Raw genomic sequence first — 24,868 nt, 5'->3', positions numbered from 1 at the left:
CACCGCGTTTTCCTTATTTATGCAAATCAGTCTGCACCTTGACGCCAATCAGAAGCTGTCAGATTCTTACTGGTGTCGAATTAATCTCAAATTACCAGGAAGATAACGAATTGTATTCGTGTTTTGTGTTTCTGCGTACTTTGATTTATTAATAAACAAAAAGAGAAATAGAAATAATTTACCTCCTACATTTTTGTTGCACATTTTAATCCAATCCGTAGCATTTTTCATTTAATTGCATATTTTCGTGCGCAGTCTCACAGTGCTTGTACATCTCAAAACACTTTCCATGTTTATATCATAATATTCATGAACATTTTAGTTGCAATGGGAAATGAAGAGAAATATTCCACCTGAAACGACCATCTAAAAAATTCGTTTCGGGACCTCTGGACAGACGGCTTTCTGTGCAGGATTTGCTCCATTATCGTTTTACACTCGTATATATTTTGAAATCTTAAAATTCACGGGCCATTATTGAGGATGGTGTGTTGGAGATCTCTGATTGAAAGCACCAGGCGGGTAAAACAATTCACTATCAATTCCTTCTGAGAATGTAGCTTTGGAGACGATTCCCTCTGTCGCGTGTATATATTCTTTGGCAGATGTGTCTGCTATATCTGCGCTATTGCAATGCGCTACAAACTTTTGTCAGAAGGATGCTGACAGTCCATGAACTTGGAATGATGACACTCATTTGGCGATTGGAAATCGTTAGAGGTGTTTAACGGGCGGCCAAGCCGATATCGCGCGTTTTACACTGTCGTCTAAAGTCACCGTGACTCGGAGCTTGTGGTGGTATTTGGTGTCTGATTATATAAATTCTGCATATGTTAAATCGATATTTGGTCTTATATTGCTCGTATCTAGTATTACGTTATTGATATATTATGTGTTTAAACTTGATGCAATTTATATTGAATAAATATGAAGCAATAGTCGATCTCCCATGGCGTTGCGCATGGGCTGTAAAAACCAAGTTTAGTCCAAGTGAAATGGAGGGTTGGTTCTTGTCGTTGTGCGATCGTGTAAAACAAGGGATGGCGAGTCGACAGCCCGTTTTACATCTCTCCCGATTTTTATTTAAATGGGTAGTCAATGGAAATAAAAATCTGAAGAGTTGTAAAACGGGCTGCCCACTCGCTATCACCTGTTTTACTCTATCGCACAAAGTCAAGATCTATCCCCATGATTAGCAGACGAGGGATAATTGAATCAAGCCTTGGAGGCACTTTTCAGACTCGATTTGAAGTCATGCATTCTGCCCTTATTTTGATACAATATGTTAATTTCATATTAGTATCTATACTTAATTAGCGAAACACCCAGCAACTTGAGAAACGGAAATATAGAACTGGTTGGAGCATAGGAAGTTCTCTGCAGTGCAGGCCAAGGGGCTGGGAGGTGCACACCGGAGACACTACGGAGCCGCCACTGCCACGGGCTGTAATTATAACGTTACAACTTTAAATGGGCAGTTTCCATTATAGATGTGGATATAGGATTTATAATGGGAATAAATTGACAGAAAATTGTGATAAAATTGTGGCAACAGCAAAAAAAGATCTTGTAGGCCGGAAGTGCATGCAGATATAAGATTTTTATTACATGTGTAATCAATCTTCCGTGGCATTGTACATCCAGAGTCAAGACCAAATGTAGGGATGGCATTTCCTCAGGGGTTCTCCTAATTGGGCACCATAACTTCAGCGGGAGATGCCCAAAACTGCAGAGATGGTTTTTCCGCTGATATTCCCCTAAAGTTACTGCCTCCAATCGGGAGAACCCCAATGAAATTCCTGACGGTAGTCTTTGGCTTAAGTGGTTTAGAAGATAAAGGTATTTGGAGGAGGACACAACGATGTAATTTATTCGCGATTTTAAAGTCATAATGTCCCTATTTTTATTCCATCTTTTGATTTTATTCTGTGCACTACAGGCTGAGGAGTTGGCAGATACTAAACTGAGATGCCCAGTTTGTGAGAACGAAAATATTTGAATGCGATACAACTTCCTCCGGTTAAATATCAGCAAAATCATAAGAGATTTAACATATTATAATTGTTGAGACGTCTTCTTTGTAGTGGCCATTTCCTCTTGGCACGATTTAATAATGTTTTTGTGGCATTAATAACATCCAGAGATAATACCGAAAGATAATACTTAAAGTGGAACAGCGGTACTTCTGAAACAAATATGAACTGCAGGCAAGATTTGAGAAAAGGAGCAACAGCACCCCCCAGTTTAGTATCGATTACAAGCATTATTGATTTTGACACAGTATTATCGTTACAGTGGTACTCATTCATGTGAATGGACTGAGAACTTAACAGCATTACAGATTGGTTTTAACCTGCTGGGGGCATTATATAGTTACTCAAGCCTGTACTTTCCAGCCTGGAATAATGGGAACCGAGGGGTGATTTTACAGGAGAATGTAAGATTGCAAATGGCATGGAAAAATTAAATCCTGAAAATTACTTTAAACTAAATTAGGAGTGTAGGGCTTGGGATACCAGTGTATGTTGTGCGTGAGCCAACTAGCACTGACACATGCTCCATAGAGAAATTAATCTTATACAGCCTGTCGAGGGCAGAGGGTTTGCCTTTATCTTTACTCTTTAGAATAATCCAGAGGTAAGACCAACCAACACTTTAAACTTTTCTAACGTTGGTTTTATTGACATTAAAACTCAACAGATTAACAGATAGAGATGCTTGCAAATTAGTCTGTAGTACAACTCGGAACTCGGATTGTTCAAATTATTCTCCTTCAGGAGACTGCGGGGTTAATTTTCCGTTGACATGCCTCTTGGTGTTCTCCTAGTCTGTGTCTGGTCTGTCTCCTCCATTCACTTCAAAATGATTGCTCTTATACCATTCTCGCTGGCCAAAACAAGCTGCTTGTACTTTTCACTCTTTCCTATTCCCATGGTTCAAACAAGCCGATGCTCTGGCATGTGATGTTTATGACAGTTTCCCACAAATTTTCAAGGCTTTTCTGGGTAGCTGTCTTAACTTTAACATCGCCCCTTATCTCCGCGGAAGTACATCGTCTCAGTTAGGCTGCTAAACAGCCTGAAGGAAAACCTTTGGAACTTGGTCAAACTTCCGAGAATGATGTCTTGAACAGTCCAGTCTAATAGTTCTGTGTTCCTTCCTTTCTTGAACCAAACTCTTCTCCTTCAGCAAGTGAAAAATCCATATTGAAAAGTCCCAAATTCTTCAGCACAAATTAATGAAACAATCCGGATACAGACAACACACTGAAACCTATCAGAGGGATTAAAATTAAAATAGAGAGGGAAATATAATTTGGAATTCTAAAATTTAGCGTTGAGTTAACGCCGAAATTGGGATAATTGCGGGCTAGCGAGAAATAATACTTGTTCAGAATTATCTATAATAATAATCTCTTAAACTAAGGGGACGATTTCTTGGTTACATGGAGGTATTGGAGGGGGTGGAGGGAGCTTAGTTTTCGCTGTAGCTTTCCGTACATTGTGTTATGATTTTCTTTGTATCATTATGTGCAATATTAATCAAATTAAACTTAGATTAGAAGAGCAGATGTCTCGCGATAGGCATACAATGCTAACAAGACAAGATGTGGATCTTAGGTAAAACGCGCAAGATTGCCGAAAAGGGGGAAATTTATAGAGACAAAGATTGAGAAATGGTAAGGGAAAACATTTTATGCTGAAGAATCAACTACGTTAGGTTCCATTTTATATTCTGTAGTTAAATCTGCAGAAGCAACGTACTACAGAGCGGGTAACCGGCCCGCGGTTTTATTTTGATGAACAATTGCCCAATAATCCAACTAAACATATGCATACGAGCTGAGGCTTTAAAGACAGTTGTATGATTTAACACCACATTCCTGCTTTGTCTCTGAGCCTAAGATCTATAATGGAGAGTAATAGTACTTCACAAGAACATTTGATACACGTACAACCATGAATGCCGACAAGAAAAATCTATCCCTGGGAAGTATGAAAGGTGGAAGTTCGTTTGTAATCCGGGACAGCATCATTGGGTGGGAATCATGTCTATACTGCTTGTTATGGTTGCAATACTTTTGATTCTCATTAATAGTATTTGAAAAATGTGCGTAAATGTCACGGTGACTTGAGCTACTTGTAACGAGAACGCCTAATGTCTCTTATTAACTAATATGTCAGCGATGGGCACAATAGAAGTTCAAGGATGTGATCAGATTTTAAGTGAGTGTTCAATGTCTCACAATCAATTGTGGGGGAACACAAGAATTTTGGACTTTTTGACATGGAATGTTTGGTACTTGCTCTTAAGGAGGCCTAAGCAGTTTGAACTGTCAGGGCAGCGCATGCCGGGGAACCATGAAATGGCTAAAGGAATGGACTTGAAACGCTAGATTAGCAAGGTAAATACTTGGTAAAAGAGCATGATTTTGTTAAAAGTATGAACAGCAATTGGAGGATAACGCATGCGCAGCCAAAACAACCGAAACTAAATTACAGGTAGACTAATTCTGCTGACAATGGGAGATAACTAAGTTAAAAGATAAGACAGCGATCTGCTGGACCGTGAGAACTGAAAGGAAAGCAACAAATTATTCTGCCCAGTCGACAAGCAATTATTCCCTTCAATCTCCCAGAAGAAGGATATGATCATCTTCCTTCTGGGCTGTACTTTCCACATAAGGTTGTATGGCATCTTTATATGGACATAGGAACATAGGAACAGGAGTAGGCTATTCAGTCCCTCGAACCTGTTCTGCCATTCATTGAGATCATGGCTGATCTGTATCCTAACTCCATCCACCCGCCTTGGCTCCAATTCCCTTAATACCTTTGGCGAACAAAATGTATCGATCTCAGGTTTAAAATTATTAATTGAGTTCGCATCTACAGCTTTAATGGGAGAGAGTTCCACACTCCTACCACCCTTTGTGTAAAGAATTGTTTCCTAACTTCTCTCCTGTATGGCCTGGTTCTGATTTTATGTCCCCTTGTCCTAGACTCCCCCATTGGTGGAAAAAGATTCTCTCCCTCTATCCGATTAATTCCTGTCAAAATCTTAGAAACCTCAATCAAATCACCCCTTAGCCTTTTATATTCCGGGAATACAAGCCTAGTTTATGTATTCTTTCCTCACAATCTAACCCTTGGAGCCCTAGTAACATTCTGGTGAATCTGCGCTGCACTCCTTCCAAGGCAAATATATCCTTTCTAAGGTGCAATGCCCAGAACTGTATACAGCACTCCAGATGTAGTCTAACCAGGGCTTTGTGTAGCTGTAGCAAAACGTCCTCCCATTTATATTCTAGCCCTCTAGGTAACTATCCGTTAGCCTTTTTGATTATTTTTTTTATCTGACTACTGCATTTTAGTGATCTGTGTACATGGATCACCAAATCTCTCTGGACCTCCACTGTTCCTAACTTTGCACCATTTAAAATATACTTGGATCTATTCTTTTCTGGTCCAAAATGGATGACCTCACAATTCGCTCTGTTGAAATCGATCTACCACAGTTTTGCCCACTCACTTAATTTGTCAATATATCTTTGTAATTGTGTGCTCCCGTCTACACTACATACTATGCCATCAATTGTGTCATCGGCAACCTTGGATACACGGCTCTCTATTGTGTTATCTAAATGATTAATAAATAAAGCGAATAGTTGATGCCCCAGCACATACCCTTGTGGGAACCACTAGTCTCTTCCTTCCTATTCGAGTACATACCCATTATCCCTACTCTCTGTCTTCTATCGCCTAACCAATCTCCTAACCAGATCAATACTTTGCCTTCAATCCCATAAGCTTTAATTTTAGCTAACAGTCTATTATGTGAAGCCTTATCGAATGCCTTCTGGAAGTCCATATGAACTACATCCATAGACATTCCCTGTCTGCTAATTTAGTTACTTCCTCAAAAAATTCAATTACATTCATTCGACTTGAACTACCCTTTACAAATCCAAGTTGGCTATTTCTAATCAACTCAAATTTCTCTCAGTGTTCAGACACTCTTTCCTTTATTATAGATTCCAATACATTCCAGACAACGGGTGTTAGACTAAAAGTTCTATAATTTCTTGGTTTCTCTCTGTCTCTCACCGCTCTTACATGATGGAGTTACATTTGCAATTTTCCAATCTAAAGGGACAATTCCTGAATCAAGAGAGCTTTGCAAAATTATGGCTAAAGTATCTGCAATTTCCTCACCTAAATGCTTGGGGTGGAAACCATTGGGCCCTGGGATTTGTGAGTTTTTAGTGCCATTATTTTTTCCAATGCTGTTTTCTTGCTTACATTAAATTTAGTGAGTTCCAATCGTTGATTCGTTATAAGTTTCCTTGGAATGTCAGGTATATTATCCTCTTCCTCTTCTGTGACTTCTGACACAAAGGAATTATTCAACAAGTCTGCCATTTCCTTATTTTCATTTGCAATATTACCCACACCTGTTGTTAAAGGTCCCACATTACACTTGACTATCCTTTTTCTTCTAATATGATTGTAATTTGTTTGTTAATCTTGATGCCCCTTGCATGTTTGTTTTCATATTTCCTTCTTGCAGCTCATATTATCTTTTTTTCTTTTCTTTTGCTGTTCCTGGATCTAATCTATTCTCTGCACTTCAGTCGTATCTTTCCTTTAGTTTTGTGTTATCTCTCACCTCTTTTCTCGACCATGGCTGTTTTAATTGGTAAGTAGAGCTCTTGCCCGTTACGGGTACATTCTGGTCCTGTATTAAGCTAACTTATTTTTGAACAGTTCCCAATGTTCATCTGTAGTTTTACCCGATAAAAGTTTTGACCAGTTTGCTGTCGTCAGTCTCTGTGTTATTTCGTTAAAGTTAGCCTTACCAATTCGATAATCTTAGTAACTGCATTAAGTTACATAGATCATTGAAGTTTCATGAACAGGTGCAGAAAATAATTAATAAGGCTAATGGAATGCTGGCCTTTCTATCTAGAGGACTGGAGTACAAGGGGGCAGACGTTATGCTGCAGCTATACAAAACCCTGGTTAGACCGCACCTGGAGTACTGTGAGCAGTTCTGAGCACCGCACCTTTGGAAGGACATATTGGCCTTGCAGGGTGTGCAGCATAGGTTTACTAGAATGATACCCAGATTTCAAGGATTAAGTTACGACGAGAGATTACACAAATTGGGGTTGTATTCTCTAGAGTTTAGAAGGTTAAGGGATGATCTGATCGAAGTTTATAAGATATTAAGGGGAGCGGATAGGGTGGATAGAGAGAAACTATTTCCACTGGTTGGGGATTCTGGGAGTAGGGGGCACAGTCTAAAAATTAGAGCCAGACCTTTCAGGAGTGAGATTAGAAAACATTTCTACACACAAAGGTTGGTACAAGTTTGGAACTCTCTTCCGCAAATGGCAATTGATACTCGCTCAATTGCTAAATTTAAATGTGAGATGGATAGCTTTTTGGCAACGAAAGGTATTAAGGGACATGAGCCAAAGGCAGGTATATGGAGCTAGATCACAGATCAGCCATGATCTTATCAAATGGCGGAGCAGGCACGAGGGGCTGAATGGCCTACTCCTGTTCCTATGTTCCGATGTTTCTAAGTTTGCCCTTTTCAAACCTAAAATTGAATCCGAGCATATTAGAATCACTGTTAGATAAATATTCTCTTCGTGTTAGATTATTAACCACATCTGCCTCATTACTCATTACTAAATCTAATGTGACCAGCCCTCTTTTTGGCTCTCGAAAACTATCTTGAATGCATTCAAGAAATTCACTACCTTTCTGACTTGAGCTACTCTGCTCTTCCCAATCCATATGAAAATTAAAGTTCGCCATTAAAACAGCACTGCTTTTGCTATAAGCATCACTAGTCTCTGAATTAATACATTCGGCCACTTCATTGCTGCTGCCAGGAGGCCTGTAGATAACTCCCATTACAATTTTAAGTCCTCTCTTATTCTAACTCACTTCTAACCATATAGTCTCCGCTGATTGCTTTGCCGAATCTATATCTTCTCTTACTAATGTTGTAACAGTATCTTTCATCAATAAGGCTACCCCTCCTCCTCTTCCAGTTTCCCTATTCTTTCTGAGGACCTTATAACCTGGAATATTTAACTACCAATCATAACCAGCTTGCAGCCATGTCGCAGTAATGGCCACTGTGTCACAATCTGTAAGCTGCATTTGAGCCTCTAATTCACTCAATTTGTTTCTTATACTCCGTGCGTTAGTATATAAAACTCTTATTTAGGCAAAAGACCCTAACCCGTCCTTCTGCCCTGATGCTGACTTTCTCACACCGTTTAACTTAACATGTTTCTTATTTGTCACTCCTGCTGTAACTGTTTAGTTATTTTAGTGTTCCCTTCACCTGGAGTATCTATATCACTGTTTGTGACCTGAACTCTGCTCTTATCCCTTTTTTCCATTTTTATACTATAAATTTTACTATCGTTTCTGACTGAGCCTCCTTTTCATCTAATTAATTGTCTCGATTATTTATTTATATATTTACTTATTTACTGTTGCCCCTCGGTTTAAATTGCTTAGCACCTCCTTTCCTCTCTGCACCTAATTTCCATCCTCACCAAATTCCCGTTGTCACCCTATTTAGCAAGCCACTCGTTTAGCTGATTCGCCCTACTCTTGCCCAGCTGTGTGCTGCAGCTCTGTGCTTTTCCAGATATTTGTCGAATATATATATCCTCAGAAACACAATACTTACAAGTAGCCGGTCAACTTCCAGCCACAATAATGAACACATTGTGAGGGACCCACTTACAGCTGTTAACTGCCACAGGCTTGTAATTGTTTTAAGTTAGAAAGCCATGTTAAATTTCAATTTGATAACGGCACGCTTTCTGTACAATCATAACTTAGGTACAGCACAAGAGGATGCCTTTCGGCCCATCGTGCCTGTGCCAGCTCTTTGAAAGAGCTATCCAATTAGTCCAATTCCCCTGCGCTTTTCCCATACCTGTGTAATTTTTCCCTTCAAATATTTATCTAATGCCCTTTTGAGAGTTATTATTGAACTTGCTTCCACCACCTTTTCAGGCAGAGCATTCCAGATCATTACAACTCACTGCATAAGAAATGTTTCCTTGTGTCACCTCTTGTTCTTTTGCCAATCAACTTAAATCTGTGTCCTGCAGTTACCGATTTTTCTGCCATTGGAAACAAGTTTCTCCTTATCTACTATATCAAAACCGTTCAAGATTTTGAACACATTTATCAAATCTCCTCTTATCCTTCTCTGCTCTAAGGAAAACAACCCCAGCTTCTTCAGTTTCTCCCCACAAGTGAAGTGTTCCTCATCCTTGGTACCATTCTAGTAAATCTCTTCAGCATCCTCTCTAAGACCATGACATCCTTCCTAAGTTGAATACGATACTCCAGCTGAGGCCTAACCAGTGTTTTATAAAGGTTTAGCATAATGTTCGTGTCTTTGTACTCCATGCCTCTGTTAATAAAGCCAAGGGTTCCATTTGCTTTTCTAACAGCCTTCTCAACTTGTCCTGCCACCTTCAAAGATTTGTGAATGTGCACCCCCAGGTCTCTATGTTCCTGCACCCCCTTAAAATTGCATTATTTAATGTTTATATTGCCTCTCCTCACTCTTCCTACCAAAATAAATCACTTCACACTGCTCTGTGTTAAATTTCATCTGCCATACGTCTGCCTACTTCACCAGCCTGTCTACGTCCGTCTACAGTCTGTTACTATCGTCCATATCGTTTCGTGTCATCTGCAAATTTAGAAGTTATACCCTCTCTACCCAAGTCCAGGTCATCAATTGATATCAAAAAGAGCAGTGGTCCTAATACTGACCCCTGGGGAACACCGCTGTCTACTTACTTCCAGTCTGAAAAACAACTGTTCACCACTCTTCTCTGCTTTCTGTCCCCTGGTCAATTTCGTATCCACGCGGCTACTGTCCCTTTAATACCATGGGCTTCAATTTTGCTAACAAGTCTATTTTTTGGTACTTTATCAAATGCCTTTTGAAAGTCCATATACACAACATCAACCGCGCTACCCTCATTACTCAAATAACTTAATCAAGTTAGTCAAACACGATTTTCCTTTAACAAATCCATGCTGACTTTCATTTATCAGCCCATATTTTTCCAAGTGCAAATTAATTTGGTCCCGGATTATGTCTCTAAATGTTTTTCCACCAACGACATTAGGCTGACTGGCCTGTAATTGCCGGGTTTATCATTCTCCCCTCTTTTGAACAGGGGTGCAACATTTGAAATCCTCCTCTCCTCTGGCACCATACACATATCTAAGGAGGATTGGAAAATTGTGGCCAGGACCTCTGCAATTTCCACCCTCACTTCCCTCAGTAACTAAGGATGCATCCCATATGGGCTGTGTGACTTTTCTACTTTGAGTACTGCCAATCTTTTAAATACCTTCTCTTTATCTATTTTATCCTGTCCAATACCGCTACTACCTCCTCCTTTATTGCTAAAGTGGCAGCATTCTCTTCTCTAAGTGAAGACGGATGCAAAGTATTCATTTAGTGCCTCAGTCATGCCCCCTGCCTCCGCAAGAAGATCTCCTTTTTTTGTCCCTAATCAGTCCCACCCTTCATTTGACTACCTTTTCACTATTTATATGTTTATAAAAGACTTTTGGGTTCCCTTTTATGTTGGCCACTAATCTATTCTCATACTTTCTCTTTGTCCCCTTTGTTCGGTATGATGGATTTCCTCTGTACTTTTTGTATTCAGCCTGGTTCTCTACTGTATTATGAACCTTACATTTATCATAAACCTCCTTTTTTGGTGTCATTTTAATCTCTATATCTTTAGTCATCCACGGAGCTCTAGCTTTGGATGTCCTTCCCATTGTTCAATTACCGTTTTGACAGTCGATATTTGATTCCAATTCAAGTGGGCTAGATCCCTTTTCAATTCACTGAAATCTGCCCTCCTCCAGTTAAGCATTTTCGCATTTGATTGCTCTTGTCCTTGTCCATAATTATTCTAAACCGAATGATATTATGATCACTGTTCCCCAAATGTTCCCACATTGAAACATGCTGCATCTGCCCCACTTCATTCCCCAGAGCAAGATCCAGCACTGTTTCCTTCCTGGTAGGGCGAGAAACACACTGCTCCAGTAAGTTCTCTTGAACATATTTCAGGAATTCCTCCCTCTCTTTACCCTTTTCACTGTTAGTGTTCCATTCTATATTGGGATAATTGAAGTCCCCCATTATCGTTACTCTATTTGTAATTTGCTGCAAATTTTCTCCTCTATCTCTTTCCCACTATTTGGTGGCCTATCGTGTATACCCATTAACATAATAGCTCTTCTATTGTTCCTTAATTCTAACCAAATAGATTCTGTCTTTGACTCTTCAGCTCCATCATCCCTTTCCAGTGCTATGATAGATTCTTTTATCAGTACTTCCAACCCCATCCCCCACCCCACTCCTTTCTTCGCTTCCCTAGCTTTCAAGGCTACAAGGTATCCAGGTATATTAAGTACTAATTCCTCCCCTTCTTTGACCCAGGTCGATGTTATTGCCTTGCATTTGTCCCTTGCTTGATCCCTCCTATTTCGGAACTATTTTTTACTGTTGTGTTACCTCCCAGTCTTCTGTGCACCTTGTTTCTCCTCGCTAATGTTTCATCCTGGTGCCCATCCCCTTGCCACATTAGTTTAAACCCTCCCCCAAGCACTAGTTAACCTCCCCACCAGGAGATTCGTCCCAGCTTTGTTGAGGTGCAACCCATCCATCTTGAACAGGTCCCTCCTGCCCCAGAACTGGCCCCAACACCCCAGGAATCTGAAGCCTTCCCTCCTGCACCATTTCTCCAGCCATGCATTAACCTGTCAGATCCTACTATTCCTATGCTCACTAGCGCAGGGCAGTGGGAGGAACCCAGATGCTGCTACATTTGACATCCTGCTTTTTAACTTCCTCGCTAGCTCCTGAAACTCTGACTGAAGGAGACTTTACCTTCCTAATTCATTGGTTCCCAAATGGACCACGACTTCTGGCTGTTCCCCGTCCCCCCCCCCCCCTCAAAATGTTCTGCACTCTCTCAGTGATGTCCTTTGCCCTGGGACCAGGGAGGCAACACAACATACCGGACTCATATCAGCGGTTGCATTTATCAGTGAATTCCCATTCTCATCAATCTCCCGTTGTCACTCTATTGAGCAAGCCATTCCGTCGAGCAATTCACCCAATCTGGAAAACTGTCTTGTTTTGTTGTCAATAAAATTATTTGGAATATTTTAAACCATTCTAGAGTCAGTCTGGAATCATATATAGGCAAGATTGTGTCAGGATGGTGGGTGTCCTTCGCTACAGCACATTAATGAACCAGTTTGGTTTACACGACGATCCGACAGCTTTGAGGCTACTTTTATTGGTACCAGCTTTTTATTACCAGTTTTATAAAACTGAGTTCAAATTCTCAAAAAACATGGTGGGATTTCATAGAAACGTTTTTTAAAATCTATTCATAGAATGTGGGCTTCGCCATAAAGGCCAGCATTTATTGCCCATCCCTAATTGCCTTTGAGAAGGTGTTGGTGAGCCATAGAATCATAGAATGATTACAACACAGAAAGAGGCCATGAGGCCCATCGAGCCCATGCCAGTTCTTTTTAAGAACAATCAAGTTAGCTCTATTGCCCCTCGCTTTCTCCATAGTCCTGCTATTTTTTTCCCTTAAAATATTTATCCAATTCCTTTTTGAAAGCTATGATTGAATCTGCCTCCACCACCCTTTCAGATAGCGAATTCCAGACCATAACTACTCGCTGTGTAAAAATGTTTTTCCTCATGTCGCCTTTGGTTCTTTTGCCAATCAACTTAAATCTGTATTCTCTCGTTCTTGACCCTTCCTCCAATGGGAATAGTTTCTCTTTATTTACTATATCTAAACCCGTCATGATTTTGAACACTTCTATCAAATCTCCTCTCAACATTCCCTAATCTAAGGAGAACAACCTCAGCTTTTCCAGTCTATCCACGTAACTGAAATCCCTCATTCCTGAAACCATTCTAATAAATCTTTTCCTCTCTAAGGCCTTCACATCTTTCCTAAAGTATGATGCCCAGAATTGTGCACGATGCTCCAGTTGTGGCTGAACCAGTGTTTTATAAATGTACAACACAACTTCCTGCCTTTTGTACTCTATGCCTCTATTTATAAAGCCCAGGATCCCGTATGCTTTGTTAACCACTTTCTCAATCTGTCCTGCCACCTTCAAAGATTTGTGCACATATAATCCCAGGTCTCTCTTTTCCTGCACCCACTTTGGAATTGTACCATTTAGTTTATATTGCCTCTCCTCATTTCTCCTACCAAAATGTATCACTTTGCACTTCTCTGCATTTAGTTTCATCTGCCATGTTTCCGCCCATTCCACCAGCCTGTCTATGTCCTCTTGAAGTCTATTACTATCCTCATCACTGATTACTACCCGTCCAAGTTTTGTGTCATCTGCAAATTTTAAAATTGTGGAAACTGGGTATGCCATCCTCCAGTCCGAAAAACAAACATTCACCATTACTCTCTGTTTCCTGTCACTTAGCTAATTTCGTATCCATGCTGCCACTGCCCCTTTTATTCCATGAGCTTCAATTTTGCTGACAAGCCTATTATGTGGCACTTTATCTAACGCCTTTTTCAAAGTCCATATACACAACATCAACCTTCTCTGTTATCTCATCAAAAACTCAATCCAGTTACTTAAACACGATTTGCCTTTAACTAATCCATGCTGGCTTTCCTTTCTTAATCCACATTTGTCCAAGTGACTTTTAATTGTGTCCCAGATTATTGTTTCTAAAAGCTTCCCACTACCGAGGTTAAACTGATTGGCTGGTAGTTGCCGGCTTTATCCTTACATCCTTTTTTGAACAAGGTTTGTAACATTTGCAATTCTCCAATCCTCTGGCACCACCCTCATATCCAAGAAGGATTGGAAGAATATGGCCAGCACTTCTGCAATTTCCACCCTTACTCCCCTCAGCAACCTACGATGCATCCTATCCAGACTGGGTGACTTATCAACTTTAAGTACAGCCAGCTTTCTAGTAGTTCCTCTTGTCAATTTTTAGTCCATCCAGTACCTGAACGACCTCCTCTTTTACTGTGACTTTGGCAGCATCTTCTTCCTTGGTAAAGACAGATGCAAAGTACTCATGTGGTACCTCAGCCATGCCCTCTGTCTCCATGCGTAGATCTCCTTATTGGTCCCGAATCGCCCCCACTGCTCCTCTCACCGCCCGTTTACTACTTGTATGCCTAGAATAGACTTTTGGATTCCCTTTTATGTTAGCCACAAGTTTATTCTTATACTCTCTCTTTGCCCCTCTTATTTCCTTTTCACTTCTCCTCTGTACTTTCAATATTCATCCTGGTTCTCACTTGTATTATCAACCTGACATCTGCCATATGCCCCCTTTTTATGCTTTATCTGTCTCTCTATCTTTTTCATCATCCAAGGAACTCTGGCTTTGGTAGCCCTACCTTTCTGCCTCATGGGAATGTACCTAGACTGCACCTGAACTATCGCCTTTTGACAGGCTGCCCGTTATTCAATTACAATTTTGCTTGCCAATCTTTGATTCCAATTTTCCCAGGCCAGATCCGTTCTCAACCCACTGAAGTTGGTCCTCCTCTAATTAAGTATTTTTATTCTAGATTGTTCCTTGACTTTTGCCATAACTAATCTAAACCTTATGATACTATGATTGCTGTTCCCTATATGTTCCCCCTTTGAAACTGTTCCTCTTGACCCACCTCATTCCCCAGAATCAGATCCAGCAATGCCTCCATCCTAGTTGGTCTAGAAACATACTGATCAAGAAAGTTTTGCAGAACACACTCCAGAAATTCCTCTCCCCCTTTGCCCTTTTGAATACTCACCATTCTCTGGATTAGTAGTCTAGGCCTTTGGGATGCTAATCTAGAAACATAACCACTACACCACTGTACCCGTCCGACAGAGCCTTAGAAACGGCAAACAATCATTCTATTAGGGAAACTTCAGTCCTGTCCTTCTTGTGGGTGTCCAAGAAATCTTTTTCGAGAATATGGGCTAATTTGTTCAAGAAGATGCCTTTCCCCACCAGATCTCCAGTCTTGTGGCGTCCATCGCCATGTCGTACCATATACCAATTTACATATTCTCCCAGTTTCTCCATTCTAAAACCAGAATCTGGTAATATGTGAATTCTGCTTGGCAACTTGCTCAATCATTTGAACCTCCTTAAATAGTTGCTCATCTCCTTCTCCACGTTCTTCATCAGCTTGACAAGGTCACTTAGCATGCTATCAATGGACATAAAAGGCTACAAGATAACTTAACTGTTTGAGCTTTGTCAGATCGGATTCTTCAATTTTGTTAGGACCTTCGGCTTCCTATGGGATTTCTTTTCCACAATTACCACCTCTCCTTGGAAAATCAGATTTATAATCTGCTCTCTAGGTTTTTAAACAATCTATCGATCTTTCCATTTTCCTGTGTCAATCATCAATCTTTGTTTTTTTGTTGCGTTCCGTATTTCCACTCGTTTGCTTTAGCTCTCCGTTCGTGTTCTTGCTCCCTACCTTCCCATCGGTAATATATTTTTTTGTTTTTGACCTTCGGCATCGATGACATCTCCTGCTAGTTATCGCTTCCCACCGCCTTTCGTTTTGGAATTTGTTTTTCTTGCTGGTCATTCCTTTTTTATCATTTCTTTTTTGAATATTTCCTCATTACCTGTTGTAATTATAGCTTCTTTATTAATTCGCCTTTAGGAACATAGGAATTGATAGACGAAAAAAGACCACGGTCCATCTAGTTCTCCGACCATCCTCGCAAAATCAATGCTAATCGAGTAGTTGACTAATCATAGCAATCAATCTCGAACAATTAGACCATTTAAGTAATAGTGCTTTCCTGGATTTTTTTTGTTCCTGTATGAAGCACTTTGCATTTCTTTACATTGAATTTCATCTGTCACCTCTTCGCAAATATATTCAAATCCTCGTGTATCTTATCCTCTTCAGCTTTGGAGTCTACCACTTTAATTAGCTTTGTATAATCTACAAATTTAAACATTACTCGTGATTCCACTGGTAACATTCTCCCAGGCTAATGACAGTCCCTGTATTACCGCCCTCCGGGATTTATCGATCGACCAAATACGTATCCATTGTAAAATATTTCCACTGATTCCTGCATTCTTTATTTTCAGAGAAACTGTATGAAAGGCCGTACTGAAATCCAAGTACACTGCGTCGACTGCCTTACCCCTGTCAAGCTCCTTTATCACACCCTCAAAGAAAAACAGTAATAGATTGGTAACACCTCCACTCCATGAAGCCATATTGGCTACCTTCTATCATTTTAGTTCTATCCAGATGCTCCATGATCGCATGTTTAATAAGGGTTTTTATAACTTTGCCCACAATGGGCGTCTAACTCATTGGCCTGTAGTTCCCTTCGTCATATTTTCTAACTTCTTAAAAACTTCTGCCTTTCTCCAGTCCCCATGCACCGTTCCACTATTCAGTGATTTCTGGAAGATTTGTGCTGGACTTTCTGCAATTTCCTCCCTTATTTCCTCAAGAATCCTCAGATTCAGCTTTTCAGACCCCTGAGTAATTGTTTCTGCGACTTAATTCAAATAAACATATTTATTTATTAATTTACCTTTGACTAGTGTGAGGAGCTCATGGACTTCTGTGTCATTAACACTTAAACCATCCGTTCAGCGGTCTCGACTGCTTTCACCTTCCGCTCTGTCCTAGCCCTGAAATCATATATTCCTCTAGTTTCTCGCCTGTTTCCCCTCATTACTTCTCCAAGCTCACCTTGCCCATGAGACCTATATTCTGCTCCCTTCGCACATTCTTACTAAACTGCTGACCACCCAACTCCCATTCAAGTCCCACGCTAGCTAACATTGTTAATGGTTACCTCTCCTCAAGCACTACAATCTACCTCTGCATTCAGATTTGCACCCCAGCCACAACACTATAACAACCCTAATTAAAGTCACAAATGACATCCTCTTTGACTGTAACCGTGGTTCAGAAACCCTACTCCTTCTTCTCGACCTCTCAGCATCCTTTGACACGGTTGACCACGCCATCCTCCTCCAATGCCTCTCCTATGATTTTCACCGAGGTGGGACTGCCTTCCCTTGGTTCCACTTTTATCTATCCAATCATAGCCAGAACATCTCCATCAATGGATTCTCTTCCCACTCCCATCCTACCGCTGGAGGCCCCCAAGGATCTGTATTTGGTGCCCTCCTCTTCCTCATCGACATGCTGCTGCTTGGTGACATTAGCTGAAGACATGGATTCAGGTTCCACGTGTACACTTGCTGCACCCTGCTCTACCCCCCTAGCACCTATCTCAACGCTTGCGCTGGCTCTGCATTGTCAGACTGCTTGTTTTAATCCGGTCCTGCATGAGCCACAATTTCCTCCAATTAAACAACAGCAAGCCCAAATCTATTGTCTTCAGCCCCTACCACAAAATCTGTACGCTCCCAACCGATTCCACCTCTCCCTGGTCTCAGGTTGAACCAGCCTGTGTGAAACTTCAGCGAACTTTTTGAATTGGAACTAAGCTTCTGATCACATATTCTCTCCATCACAAAGACAGCTGCCTCTACCTCTGTAAAACCACCGACCTCCACCCCTGCCTCAGCCTATCTGCTGCTGGAGCCCTCATCCATGTCTTCGTCACCTGCAGACTCGACTATTTCAATGCTTTTCTGCTCAGCCGCACATCCTCCACCTCCATAAACTTCAGTCCATCGAAAACTCTGCATTAAGTTCCGTTCACCCATTACGCCAGTGCTCACTCTCTGGTCACCGGATGCCTCAAATTTAAACTTCTCGCCCACATGTTTAAATCCCTTCATGGCCTGTCTTCGTGGTATCTCTATAACTTCCTGTAACTATCCGAGCATTCCGCAAGTCTCCGGGCCTTTTGTGCATCCCCCATTCCCTCCCTTCCATCAATGGGAGCAGTGCCTTCAGCCATTTAGGCCCTATCGTCTGGAATTCACTCCCTTAATCTCTCCACCTGTCTCTCCTTTTTTAAGACCGTCCTTAAATCCCACTTCTGACCAAGCTTCTGGTCACCCCTCCAAACGGGATAGAAATTGGTATGCGTTGCGCCTGTTGTCTGGACGTAAAGTCGGTACAAAGCTTACCAATTTATCAGTGACAGACTATGCCCAAGCTGAACAGGCGTTGATCCCACTGCTAAACTTTTTGGCTCCATTTTTAACAGTCGTTCGACGCTTTGAATATGTTAATAAGGTGCCTAATGCCTGTTGGAGGATCCCTCTACAAAATGTGTTTCCGATGAGCGGGGCAGGTGTCCAGCATACTCAGCTCAGGGTTCTTCAGCAGTCCTTGCTGCGACCAACTAAATGGAAGTTTCAAATTATATGGATTTTCTCTGTAGCCAGGATAAGCAGGAGTGCTTCCCCTGAATCCACAGACCTGGCGACCCCCCCCCCCCCCCGCCGCTATTGACCAATGCAAGCCCCTCTGGGAATCTACGAAATTAATTTCTCTCGTGGAGTGAACTGCCTATGGATGCGCGATAGGTGAGGCATCCCCGAAGAGGTAGATGAAGCCCAGGACCCAAATTCGGGAGTCCCGAAAACTGGCCCAGACTAATATCTATCCCAATATTTCCATCCGTAGCTTCCGAGTGACGCCTACGTTACGCTAATAGCGTTATATAAATGCAAGTTGTCGTTGACTTTGTCTATACTTATTTGGACATTAGTGAACACTACCAGGTATAGTTTCAACTTGCCCTTAGAGAGTTGTAGATCTTGCCAGTTCTCGACACCGCCCGATTTAGTCCCATTGGTTTCAGTGGAAATGAAAATCAAGCGGCTGCAAAACCTGCGGCTGATCTACTGCTTTATTGAGGGCGGAAAGATGAAAATCTATCCCATTAAGTTAAATTATGAGGATGAAATTGGTCTCTTAAAGTAAATGAAAAAGAGAATCGGGCTGCATGGTAAAATTTGCTATCGCCCATTTTGCGCATTCGCCCAAAACCAATTTCCCCCCCTATGAGTTTTGAAATACCGACAATAAGCCTTCAAGTTCACCTGCGTGTGTGTGGGCTCGCTCATGCGCGCGCCAGTGTGTGTGTGTGCTGCATTACCGACACATCAGTCACACATTGCTTTGTTTTTAGATAACTTTGCACACTCTTTATTACGTGAGCTTTAATTCACCGAAATACAATAAATCCTGATGACACTTGCATTATAGATTTGACTTCCTTATAACAGAAATAAAAGGCACGGAAAATCATTTTGCATTTGAGATTGTATCAATAATTTTATTCAATAGTTATATTAGAATTGATTAGCAGTATGCAAATACTTAGGATGCAAAAAGCATATTGTTGCCTTTTAATGTACGTTTATGGATGTATGTAACGGGGATTAATGAAGGTCCAATTAACACCGACAATCTTTTGATCGAAGAGCATTTAAAATTAGCAGGTCTTGAAAGTCGAAGTTCGAACCGCAATGGTTATTTTTCTTAAATCACCGAAATGCAATAAAGTTTTACCCTTTTTGTTACATGAAAGAATTGAATGGGAATAAAAAAAACTTTCCCAACTCGGTCAAGTTAGGATTGCGAAATCATATACAGCTGGATCCCGCGATACTTTTTTGAAACGGATTTACCTGTTTAACTACACAGGAATAAATCTCGTGTGAGTTCCACTCTGAGGCTGCCAGAGTCAGATAACTTTTTATCCGTTCATGGGATCTGGGCGTCGCTGACACGGCCAGCATTTATTGCCCATCCCTAATTGCCCTTGAGAAGGTGGTGGTGAGCTGCCTTCTTGAACCGTGTGATGAAGATTCTCCCACAGTAGGGAGTTCCAGGATTTTGATCCAGCGACCATGAAAGAACGGCGATATATTTCCAAGTTGGGATGGTGTGTGACTTGGAGGGGAACGTGCAGGTGGTGTTGTTCCCGTGTGCCTGCTGCCCTTGTCCTTCTAGGTGGTACAGGTCGCGGGTTTGGGAGGTGCTGTCGAAGAAGCTTTGGCAAGTTGCTGCAGTGCATCCTGTGGATGGTATACACTGCAGCCACAGTGCGCCGGTGGTGAAAGGAGTGAATGTTTAGGGTGGTGGATGGGGTGCCAATCAAGCGGGCTGCTTTGTCCTGGATGGTGTCAAGCTTCTTGAGTGTTGTTGGAGCTGCACTCATCCAGACAAGTGGAGAGTACTCTATCACACTCCTGACTTGTGCCTTGTAGATGATGGAAAGGCTTTGGAGAGTCAGGAGATGAGTCACTCGCCGCAGAATACTCAGCTTCTGACCTGCTATTGTAGCCACAGTATTTATGTGACTGGTCCAGTTAAGTTTCTGGTCAATGGTGACCACCAGGATGTTCATAGTGGGAGATTCAGCGATGGTAATGCCGTTGAATGTCAAAGGGACGTGGGTAGACTCTCTTGTTGGAGATGGTCATTGCCCGGTACTTGTCTGGCACAAATGTTACTTGCCACTTATCAGCTCAAGCCTCTGTTGTCCAGGTCTTGCTGCATGCGGGCACGACTGCTTCATTACCAGAGGGGTTGCGAATGGAACTGAACACTGTGCAATCGTCAGCAAACATCCCCATTTCTGACCTTCTGATGGAGGGAAGTTCATTGATGAAGCAGCTGAAGATGGTTGGGCTTAGGACAGTGCCCTGAGGAACTCCTGCAGCAATGTCCTGGGGCTGAGATGATTGGCCTCCAACAACCACTACCATCTTCCTTTGTGCTAGGTATGACTCCAACCACTGGAGAGTTTTCCCCCTTTTTCCCATTGATTCAATTTTACTAGGGCTCCTTGGTGCCACACTCGATCAAATGCTGCCTTGATGTCAAGGGCAGTCACTCTCGCCTCACCTCTGGAATTCAGCTCTTTTGTCCATGTTTGGACCAAGGCTGAAATGAGGTCTGGAGCCGAGTGGTCCTGGCGGAACCCAAACTGAGCATTGGTGAACAGGTTATTGGTGAGTAAGTGCCGTTTGATAGCACTGTCAACGACACCTTCCATCACTTTGCTGATGATTGAGAGTAGACTGATGGGGCGGCAATTGGCCAGATCGAGTTGGACAGAACATACCTGGGCAATTTTTCACATTGTAGGGTAGATGCCAGTGTTTTAGCTGCACTGAAACAGTTTGGCTAGAGGTGCGGCTAGTTCTGGAGCAGAAGTCTTCAGCACTACAGCCAGGATGTTGTCGGGTCTCATAGCCTTTGCTGTATCCAGTGCACTCAGCCGTTTCTTGATATCACGTGGAGTGAATCGAATTGTCTGAAGACTGGCTTCTGTGATGGTAGGGATATCGGGAGGAGGCCGAGATGGATAAACTGCTCGCACTAAACGTGTTGTCCGTCTCCTGCTGGATCCGATTGGTCTCAACACCATACCTCTCACTCTGCCATCTACAGTCCACTCAATCTCCACAGCGCCCAGGATAAAACCGTTCACCAAACACACCAGGGTCGTCTTGTTCTTTGATACAATTTCTTCCGACGAAGGCGGAAAGACGGAGGCGGATGGAACTTTTGCATCTGAAAAAGGGAAGTTTGATTTTAGCGGCTGAGTGGCGTTGACACTTTGCGTCAGTCCAAGTTTACAGAAAATATAACAATATATGTTTCTGATACTTTCTATTGCCAACACTGAATGTTATAAAAAGACAGCCTTGCTTTCACTATATTGCTGACTATAACGCGGTCATATATTGCCTCTGCGTTTCAACATTGACTTGCAGCGCTCCTGACAACACTTCGAATTAAAAATACTTAACTTATTTTCAATTTGTTCTAATGCTTGGAGATGTGACGAAACGTTCATCTGCCTTATAACAAGCGTGCGGTCAGTAATTACTGGTGAACTAATTTATAACCCAGAACAGTGAAGCTGCCCTTGGCCAGGTCGGTGGACTCGGTGGGATTCTCATCTCTGGAGTCGGAAGGTTTAAACCCCACACCAGGAGCTGCGCGCGCAATCTAGGCTGGCATTCCACACTCGGCTGTGAAATCCTTCGGATAAAATATCCTATTGCAATATTGGACAAAGTCCTGACCGACAGACCTCGTTGAGTAAAAGCAGATTAACTAGTGATTCGCCACATTGCTGTTTGTGGGAAATCGGTCGCGCGGAATGGCTGCGGGGCTTACTAACAAAAATTACTTTTGCAGCTGTTCTGGGACGTTTCGGAGACTAGACGCTAAATAAATTAAACTATTCGTTCTTATCAATTTTTTTCATTTAATCTTGTGCGACTTGTAATGTGTAATAGGGTAGATCTTGAATTTGTGCGTTAGTGTAGAAGGGCTGATAACGAATCGGTAGCCCATTTTACATTGAAGTCAATGGGAATAGAAATCGGGAGAGATGTAAAACAGGCTGCCAACTTGCTATCACCCGTAAAGTCAAGGTCTACCCCAATGCGTGCTCACGCTACTTCTATAGAATGTTTATATTTATGTCTAAGCAAGCATTGGCGCTCAAAGATAATGGGCGAGTTTCCTCCCAGCATTAAATCCGAAGATATAACGAATTGATGTGCACAACACTATTAATTTAGCGAAACAGTTACGTTGAGCAGTATTCTCAGTTATCTGATTACTAGCCTGTACATCGAAATAACCAACAACTCAGATCAGATTTCAACAGCAGAACTAACAGGAGGCTTCCGTCTGTAAACAGGACAATCTGCTATTGTGAATAGTTCAAGCACAATAAAACGAATTTAACAGCGTCGCTGATCTCATTCAAACTCACGTTAGTTTTACTTTAAGGTTTTTACAGGACTCTGCACTGAATTGAAAGTTGTCCATTTTTTTTTGCCTGTCGGATATAATTGCAGAAAAGACCAGAAAATGAGTAACACGCCAATTAAACACAAAACCTGCATCAACCTAAATATAAATTATTGAACGCAGCTAACTATTTATGCCGTATGCCTGGTTAGCTTTGTTAACTCAAACCCTTGTATTGTGGTGTGCCACAATGGCCAATACGCAATAAATTAGAGTTTCCGTGTATCCATTCACCACCCGCGCTCAGGTCAAATCAGCATTCTGACTGAACTTTAGTTGTAATTCGGAGCCGTTACATTCAGTACAATAGCTTCAGGCAAAATTCCAATAGGGAGCTGAGAATGTCGTGCGTTGGAGGCTAGATTTACCACAATTTTTTCTGACCTTCCATTGCTCCTCCTGTTCTGAGGGGCGAATTTATGCGGGGTTATTTTCCGCTGCCTCCAACATCTCAGGTGCCTGACGTAAGTGGTCATCATTCACTTGTGTCAATAGACAGTGAGTTTCGGCACGATATTTGATGTGATGGGGATACATAACGAGTGAACTTGATCTTGTCACTACCGGAGGTCCATACTGTGTGTTTCCAAGGGAGGTCCCCCTACCGCGATTAGGATTAGAGGTCCTTACTGACTTTCCAGCTCAATGGCACAGAGATTCTGAGGCCAGTTGCCATTGTGGCTGAGATAAAGTAGCTCAACACAGACCAAGAATCCACCCTGAACTCATAGACCCCGAAGACCTTACGGAACTGGAAGACTCTGTTCCACATTCGGTAACAGGGAAGCCCTGTGCCATTTAAATTGACTCGATAGTTTCATTGTTAAAAGGAAATGGAAATTGGTTCAAAACAAAATACCACTACGCTTACAGTATTTTGCTCTTAATCTGAACAAAGTTTTGAACTATATAACAGAAAGATTTTTACTTACTGCCAACACTCAACTTGGCCCTTTTACCGAAGATGTACCGGTTGGTGCTCCACTTAAGCACAGTAATAGTCCGCGGCATCCTCCGATTCAACTTTACTGATGCTTAAAGTTCCCGTGTTGCCCGATACCGAGCCAGAGAAGCCGTCTGGAACACCCGAGGCTCTGTTGGTGCTGCTTCCAACATAGTGATACAACAGATACGTCGGAGCATTTCCAGATTTCTGCTGGTACCAATATATGTTGCTGCTTCCTAAAGTCCATCAGACGAGGTACAACCCATTTGGACGCTTCCTCCGAGGGAAGTCGATTTCGAAGGCGGTTAAATCTGAAAGAAAATCTGTGCCATTGAGCTGGAAAGTCAGTAAGGACCTCTAATCCTAATCGCGGTAGGGGGACCTCCCTTGGAAACACACAGTATGGACCTCCGGTAGTGACAAGATCAAGTTCACTGGTTATGTATCCCCATCACATCAAATATCGTGCCGAAACTCACTGTCTATTGACACAAGTGAATGATGACCACTTACGTCAGGCACCTGCGCGCTAAAATCTGAAAGAAAACGGCATCAAAAATATTACTACAAGTGTAGCTGATTAATTATTGTAATGTAGTGGATTTCAATTCACTTCAATCAGTACCAGAATATTCTTCACAAAGACGCCTTTACAGTAATTAAACGTATCAAAATACTTACATGCCACGCAAAGTATGAGAACAGTGACAACATGGATCCAGTCAGACATGGCGAGGCTCCCAAGTACTGACGGTTACTTGACAAGGTGGGTCAGCTATCTGTCTCTCTAACTCTTTTTATCAACCGTATCACCATGAAGGCGTTGCCAAGATCTGCGTAGGGATGCAGATTAGTCTTCTCATCTCAGCCAATCAGAGTCTCAAATTTTCTTCAACTGTCAGAAAATACAAGGAATTAGATATTTCTGTCTGTACAAACTTTAGTACTCTCGCGGGGCTCACTCTATCAATGCTCAGAAGTCATTTACCTGGTAAATAGGGTTAGAATCATAGACTCATACTGCACAGAAGGAGGCTATTCGGTTCATCGTGCCTGTGCCA

General features: G+C 41.9%; 1 pseudogene; it reads right to left on the bottom strand.

The window, feature by feature from the left end:
• Positions 1 to 19,491: 19,491 nt before the first annotated feature.
• Positions 19,492 to 24,112, bottom strand: LOC137342429 (immunoglobulin lambda-1 light chain-like; annotated as a pseudogene).
• Between the last annotated feature and the right edge of the window lie 756 nt (positions 24,113 to 24,868).

Source organism: Heptranchias perlo, chromosome 25 (assembly GCF_035084215.1).
Source record: "Heptranchias perlo isolate sHepPer1 chromosome 25, sHepPer1.hap1, whole genome shotgun sequence".
Classification (NCBI taxonomy): domain Eukaryota; kingdom Metazoa; phylum Chordata; class Chondrichthyes; order Hexanchiformes; family Hexanchidae; genus Heptranchias; species Heptranchias perlo.
This window is presented reverse-complemented; position numbering and strand designations above follow the sequence as displayed.